Genomic DNA, 8,429 nt, shown 5'->3' on the forward strand with positions numbered 1-8,429 from the left:
TAGTTTTTCTTGAGAGATAGTTTCCAATTATCACGCACTTTCTCTTCACAGTGTGCTGGCTTATCAACACTATAATAAACCCAACATCTAGCCCAAGGCTATGGACACAGTAAGTATTCAATGCCAATTAGTTAAATTAATTCCAATTCTGATTTCTTCTCAAGATGAGAAGAGGAGGGTGATTATAGCTCGCAATGACTGATAATATTAGAAAAGAGCCAGAAGAGAGAAACTCAAAAGTATCCAAACATAAAGAAATAAAGAACTGAAAAATGTTCCTTTGCCATTTGATAGTAGTAGATCTTGTATATATGTACTGAAATATGAAAGTTAGCGCTAAAACTATTGTTAATTTAAAATAAAATTGAAAGGAAGGAAGGAGAATGAGAAATACCCCATTATAAGGAACAGGATATATTGTTGGAACGAATTAGTATGCTATTACATTAGACTTGCTTGGGTCCTAGTTTGCTTTCCATTGCTGAGATAAACACTATGAACCAAGCTGAGGGCCATAAAAGATTTATTTAGTTTGCTCTTCCCCTTCCATATTACAGTCCGTTATTGAGGCAAATTAGAACAAGAACTCAAGCAGAGACCACAGAAGAAGGATACTTACTGGCTTGTTCATCCTGCTTTCTTATACAGCCCAGGACCAGCAGCTGCCTAGGAGTGGTATCACACACAGTGAACTCTTCTGCAAGAATCACTAATTGAGAAAACGCTCAGCGGATGGGCCTACAGGCCAATGCAGTGGAGGCAGTTCCTCCACTGATGTTCTCTCTCCTCAAATAACTCTAATTTGTGTCATGTTGAGAGAAAAACCTAACCAGCAGAACTTGCCAATTCAACTTCCTTTGTTTTGTTTTGCTTTAACTGGTGGACTGAATGCATTATACCACAGCACCAAGACCCCTTCAGCTGAGAAATTACATGAATAGCTGAAATGAGCTACCAGACATTGGGCTCTTTGAATACATCAAATGCTAAGCGAAGTGTATTGAACCCTCACAATAGCCACGTGAAGGACTGATTATGTACCAACTTTACAGCTGATAAATTCAGAGAAGGGACAGATTTGACTGGCCATTGAATATGCCAGCATCAAATATGTCCCTTTGGCTTAAGGAACACTTGGGACTGAAAGCAAATAAGGTCAGCCAGATACAGAAAGAATAGTCTGCCTTCCCCCTTTGCACATACAATCAAAGCATAAACATCCCTCTAGGAAGGTATCGCTCTTTCCAGTTTCACTCATTTACTGCCTAGACAATTCCTCGTGATTTACCAACTCCTGAAGGCCAGTTCCCTCCTTTTATTAAAACAGCACACCGGCTCCACTTCGTTGAGTTTTACTTCTTTTGTATAAACTCTTGTGCACATGACTGTTGATCAAACAAACAAACAATCAAACAAAAAAACAACTGCATGACTTTTCTCCTGTTAATGTGTTTGTTGCTAGTTTAAGGCATCAGTTCCTTAGCTACTGAACCAGAAGGACAGAGGAAAAAGTTTTCCTTTCAGACACCACACAAGCAGCTAAACAGTGAAGCTGGGATTTGAATGCAGATTTCACTTTGAAGCACATGCTCACCATGAGGACCTGTAGCCTGTTCTTTCAGTGAGCTTTTCAAATCCGTGGCCTCAAGCAGCTGCTTTAAACATACACAATTGACTACAAAAGATAAAGATCATTTTTGACACACGCAAAATAATAGAAAGATTCAGGATAGGGATCAAGTCCTTGTGATGCAGGTGTTGGGAAAAGTTATATAAGTAAGATCTATGTCCTACAAAGAGAAAGCTGCATGTACTAAAACCATGCTAGCAGCTCACTTACTGAGGCCCATGGAGAGAAATTAAAACCTCTATTCAATACTCAGCTACTTCACATTACTTACGAAGCCTGTGTCCCATTCTTCACTGTTGATGTGCGGCATGTTCTGGGCAACAGGAGATATGTGATAGGGTATATTGAACCTGGGATGGAGAAACACTTTTTGGTTTTGTATGTGTGTACAAGAGGGGGGGGGCGGGAGAAGTGGGAGGGAGGGAGGGAGGGAGAGAGAGAGAGAGAGAGAGAGAGAGAGAGAGAGAGAGAGAGAGAGAGAGAGAGACAGACAGACAGACAGACAGACAGACAGACAGACAGACAGAGACAGAGACAGAGACAGAGGAGGGAGAGAGAATTGGTTTTATTTATGTATATGCCATGCTTCATCAGCAATTCTGGAACTAGAATTATAGGTAATTTGTGAGCCATCTGACGTGGATGCTGGGAACTAAACTTGGGTCCTCTGAAAGACCAGAAAATTCCATTAACCACCAAATAATCGCTCGAGGCCTCTTGATGTGAGTTTTCTGGTCTACTTTCACGTTCTTTTTTGTATACTATGGAAGTTTGAATAAAATGTCCCTGCATAAGTCTCAAGCATTTGACTACTTGGTTCCCAGTTGGTAACTGTTTCAGGGAGAATTAAGAGGCGTGGGCTTACTGGAGGAAGTACGTCTCGGTTTGAGACTTCAACAGACTTTTGCCGTCTTTACTTCCTGTTTGTGGTTTAAGATGGAGCTGCTATTCCAGCTGCCTGCCATCTCCTACTTCTACTCACCATGGATTCTAACCTTCTAGAACCATAAGTGCCAAAATAACTGTTTCTCATATAAGTTGCCTTGGACATAGTGTTTTATATCATCAATAGAAAAGTAAGAAATATAGAAGTTGGTACCAGGAAAGCTATTGCTATGTAGAACCTGACCATACTGTTTTGTTTTGTTTAGTTTAGTTTGAAGAAATGTGAAAGGCTTTGAAACATTGGATTAGAAAAATGGTTGACTGCTGTAAGAACTTAGAAAACAGTAGTCACATGGACTGTGAAGTCCCAGCTTGAGAGGTTTCAAGTAGGCCGGACTGGGAGAACAGGGAATGATATTAACAATTAGATTAGAGACCATTCTTATGATATTTTCAAAAAAATGTTGCTACTTTCTTCCCTTGTCCTAATAATTTGCCTGAAGATAAACTAAAAGATAATTCACAGTCCACTGATGGAGGAGATTTCAAGACAGCTTAACATTGGCTCTGTTGTATGGTTATTAATAATCAGTCCTATATAGGTCTATGATGAAATAGAGCAAATGAGGCAGAAAGAAATAAAAAATTCCATTTGGAGAGGAAAGGGACACTGGAAAGCTTAATGTTACAGCCAAGGCTTGTGCTGAAAGAAAGGCTGTAATTGCTACGGAGATTGGCACCATTAGGAAGGGAGCAAATCAGCAGTAGAATAATGGGAACGGGTGCCCTCAGGACAAGAACCACCTACATGTCCAACTTGTGAAAGAAAAAGGCCTAAGGAATTATCTACTCCTAGATAGGAACAACAAATAAAAGCTGCTGCAAATGTGATTTTAAAAGGCCAGTGTTCACTCCAAGTTGGTAACCAAATTTGCCAGCATTGTCAATATGGTGCTACCTTTGTAGTCAGGAAGGAAATGTAAGTTAAAGGGTCATTCACTCTTCCTCTCTGGTTATATGGAGAGCCATGGATTCCAGCTGTGTGGCTGTCAAGTCCCTGCATGGAGGCTCTGAAAAGCTGTTGTGTGATGCTATAAAAGTGAAGACTGACTGACTTTGGCATCTGCAAGATGTTAGATGTTGAAGAACCAGGAGAAATCTGCCAAAAGCCATTACACACCCAAGAAACCCAAGAAAAAAGAGTTGTATCATGCAGGCAACAAAGCCAGAAGGGCACAGCCCTTTGATATTGGATGTAAAGCTACAGGATTTGGAGTTCTTCGTTTTGGGTTTTGGCCTTGCTTTGGTGCAGCATTTCCTCATTCCATCCCGATGGAATACGGAATGGATATATGTGACATTAGATGTTGGAAGTATGTGATCTGCTTTTGACTTTACAGGGTTATAATTAAGAGATAACCTTGAGTCTCCAAAGAGACATTAGGCTTTCAAAAACTGCTGAAACTGTGAAAGACTTTGGGACTTTTGAAAAGTTGTACTAAATGCATTTTACATTATAATATGGCCACAAGACTATAGGAACCAGTGAATTGGAATGTGGAAGTTTGTTTTGTTTGTTTGTTTGTTTGGTTGGTTGGTTGGTTTTTGTTTTTTGAGATAGGGTTTCTCTTTGTAGCCTGGCTGCCCTGGATTCACTTTGTAGACCAGGTTGGCCTCGAACTCACAGCGATCTGCCTGCTTCTGCCTCTGGAGTGCTGGGATTAAAGGCGTGCACCATCTCCTGTGGAATGTGGCAGTTGGAATGAAATACTCCCCAATAAGTCTTGTGCACTTGAATACCTGGTCACTAGCTGGTGCCTGTTTGGGGAGGACTAGGAGCTGTGGACTTATGGAGAAAGTATCTCCCTGGGGCATGGATTTTAAGGTTTCAAAAGACTCTTGCCATTTCCAGTTGGTTCTTTTTGCTTCCTTCTTGTGATTCAGGACTCCATGCTGGGCAAGCTTTCCACCACTGAGCTACTATGCATCCTTAAGCTTTATTTTTTTATTTTGAGTTAGTGTTTCATGAAATTGCCCACATCTGTACTGAGCTTGGGATCCTGCTGAATATCTTGAATGACAGGCATTTCTGCATCTGCCTTTTCCTTTTTATGCCAGGAAATTCAAAAAGTAACTGCTACCTAACTCTAATCTGTTCTTTCAGCATTTAAAGTCCTCTGCATCTTGGGCAATCCCTCTTGGGATTCATGGCCCATTGGTGTCTATACAATTTGCTTAATTACCCCTAAATTATTATCTCAACTAAAGCAGAATCTTAATAGACAGTCCTTAATGTCTTTATTCTTGTCTGGGAGTACTTCATTTCTTGGCAAGAAAAAAAATCCCTTTAAGCAAGACTGGATAATACCTTTGCCACGGTGATTAAAGACAATGGCTCATTTAAAAATTGTTGTGGGGTGTGTGTGTGTGTGTGTGTGTGTGTGTGTGTGTGTGTGTGTGTGTGTAAAGAAGGTGGAATGTAGCTAGTCTGTTCTTTATGCTTCTGAAAACGAAAGTGCACAGGGGAAGGCACCCAAAGCATCAATACTTCAGAGGAGGTTTGCTTCCTGCCTATTGAGAGGCAGTGTGTGGTGTGTGAGGATCCTTAGCATAGGATACCTCATTGAAGAATGTGCTGTATCAGCATCATTCCACTAGAGGGAAGGCTGTACCTTTCCCAGGGTCCCTCACAAGCATCCTTATCTACAGAGACTTGATGATTACCTATACAACAGCCTGTTTGGTCTTTGAATCCATCATCAATTCAAAATCCCAGACTGCAGTATATAATGTCCACCACATTTACCCAGGACTCCCTTACTCATTTGTTACCATTTTCTGAGCTTCTTGAGGACAAAGGACACTAGCCCTGTGCTTGGTGATGGGAACACAAAAATGAAGACAGACTTTGCTATCAACTTACACACATCATCTCACAGTAGAAAAAATATATGTGAGGAAAGCCAATTCTGATGCTCTCACACATTCCAGCTCTAACACTGTGGAGGTTTGAATAGGAATGATCCCCATAAGCTTATATATTTGATTGCTTGAACGCCAGGGAGTAGCGATATTAAGAGGTATTCCTCTTAATATTAATATTTAGCAATATTAAGAGGAAATGGGAAGGTCATTGGGGGAGAGCTTTTTGAGGTTTCAAATGCTGAAGCCATGCTGCCATGTTTCCTGCTGCCATGATGATAATGGAATAAACCTCTGAACCTGTAATCCAGCCCCAATTAATTAAATGTTTTCTTTTATAAGAGTTGGTCATGATGTCTCTTCACAGCTATAGAAATCTTAACTAAAACAGATACAAAATATATGTGCAGGTTATCCCCCAGTTCTGTGTGGACATCAATGGACTCTCTCTCAGTTTATTGCTATCTGACTCTCTATCTGGAGGTAGTATCAGATTTCTTAGCCTCAGGGTACAGTCACATTAAGATGTACCCAATCAAATTCCCAGGTTTTCTGTGCTGACCCTGACTGACTGCTTCTATGTTCCTCTCTCTTGTTTGCTACTATGTTAGAATGGACTACAGAATTCAGGACAACCCTTTACATGTTCTTACATGTTCACTATACATATTACCATTCTGAAGTACCAAGTGGATGGGATGAACAGGTTAACATAAGGGTAGCAGAAATTCCAGGAGCTATCTTGGTACATCCCATATCTGTATTGCTACATGGTCATTGTCACCAAATTTAAAGCTGTCCAAACTCCTCAATTTGAGAGTTTTATGGAGGCATCATTACATGGGCCCAACTGAAGTCACTGGCCATAGCTAGTTAAGATCACTCTCAGACTTTCTCTTCTCCCCAGATCTTAAGAGGTAGAATAAAAGTTCAGATACTTTGAAATCATGTGTTTGATTCTCTTGACAGCCTATGCCATGTTTAAAGACTTTAAACTCAGGTGTGGTAGACAAGGGCTTCTTAGAATTACTGAATTTATACCTTTGGAACTATTTCTAGAGCCAGAAACAAAACCCAGATTTTCAAACAAGAAGGGATATTTCTATAGCTCTTTACTACCGAGTGTGCTTGTTAGTTTGCATTGCTTGTTTGCTCATTTTGAGATAGGATCTTACCATGGTTTGCCTGGAACTCCCTATGCAGATCAGACTGGTCTTTGACTCACAGAGATCCATATGTCTCTGTTTTCCTAGCACTGAGACAAAAACCATGCACTACCAAGAAGACAATGATGGTTATTTTGAGTGATAACTTGATTGGATTAAAAAACACCTTGGGGCTTTGAGATGGCTCAGAAGGTAAAGGTAAAAGTTTTTTATTTGTGCCTGGGCAACCCGAGTCATATCCCCAGGGAAAACATGGTGGAAGGGGAGAACTGTCTCATAAAAGTTGTTCTATAAATTGCTCAGAGAATCAGTCAATCAGTCAGTCAGTCAGTCTGTCTGTCTCTCTTTCATAAATAAATAAATAAATAAATAAACAAATATTTTTAAAAAGAACACCACTCTGGGTGGTGGTACCCTTCTTTAATCCCAGCACTCAGGAGGCAGAGGCAGGCACATCTCTGAGTTTGAGGTAAACCTGGTCTACAGATCAAGTTCCAGGACAGCTAGGACTAAACAGAGAACCTCTGTGTCAAGAGGAAGAAGACAAAGAAAAAGAAGAAGAAGAAGAAGAAGAAGAAGAAGAAGAAGAAGAAGAAGAAGAAGAAGAAGAACAACAACAACAACAACAACAACAACAACAACAACAACAACAACAACCAACAACAACAACCAACAACAGGCTAGAGAGCTCAGGGGTTTAAAAGTACTTTCTGCTTTTCTAGAAAACCAAGGTTTGATTCCCAGTACTCACATGGCAGCTTATAACAGTCTGTAATTCCAGTTCCAGAAGATCTGATGCTGTCTTCTCACCTTCTTAGGTATTAGGCATACATGTGGTATACAGATATGCATGGAAGTAAAACACCCACAGATAGAAGTACTAATCAGTACATCTTAAAACCAATAAACAAAGAAACAAAAAACAACCTAGTCATTAGTGAAGCATACACTTGGATATGTCTATGAGGGTGCCTGTGAAATAATTAAGCTTAGTGAAGGTACCATCTCATGAACTAGTGTCTTGAGCTAAATAATAAACAGGAAATCATCTGAGGGCCAGTGCTTCCCTTTCTCTGCTTCTTGATCTTCAAAGATGTGAACATGGGTCATCAAGCACATGCAGGGGAGTCTGCTCTTTCCCTCTACCTTTACATGGGTTCTGGGGATCAAAAGTAAGGTCATCAGGTTTGGGCAGCAAGTGCTTTCACATGGTGACTTATCTTGCTGGCCCCAATTTGATCCTGTAGGTTTATTTCATCTTGTTTTACAGCCCAGTGTATGGCCCATTTTGGTAAGTGTTCTACACATACCCTGCTGGTTTTGGTTGTAGTGCTCTAGGCTAACAAAGCCAACCTGGTAAGAATGTTTTCCATGTCTTATATCATTACTGTTTTTCTGTCTACTTGTTCTTTGCATTGAGAGAGATATCATAACCTCCAACCATAATTGTGCCATTGCCCACTTTTAAAACAATTATTAGTTTTTGCTTCATCTATTTGGAGTACATACACACTTGGGATTTTAGTTGTCTTTTGATGAGACAACCTTTTATTCTTTTACCATAATGAAATAAAAATGGTGTATTCATTTTATTTATTCTTAGCATAATCAAGTTATGGTATTTCACACCCAAATATCTCATATCTATTGACATAAGCAATGTCTTAGCTACTATTCTATTACTATGAAGAGACATCTTGTCCAAAGCAACCTTTAAAAGAAAATATTTGAGGCTTTCTTATAGTTTCAGAGAGCCTCAAATGCATTCCTGCCACCATGATTCCCAGGCATGCATGCATGCTGCTGTAAAAGTAATTAAAAGGACA

Source organism: Acomys russatus, chromosome 2 (genome assembly GCF_903995435.1).
Source record: "Acomys russatus chromosome 2, mAcoRus1.1, whole genome shotgun sequence".
Classification (NCBI taxonomy): Eukaryota; Metazoa; Chordata; class Mammalia; order Rodentia; family Muridae; genus Acomys; species Acomys russatus.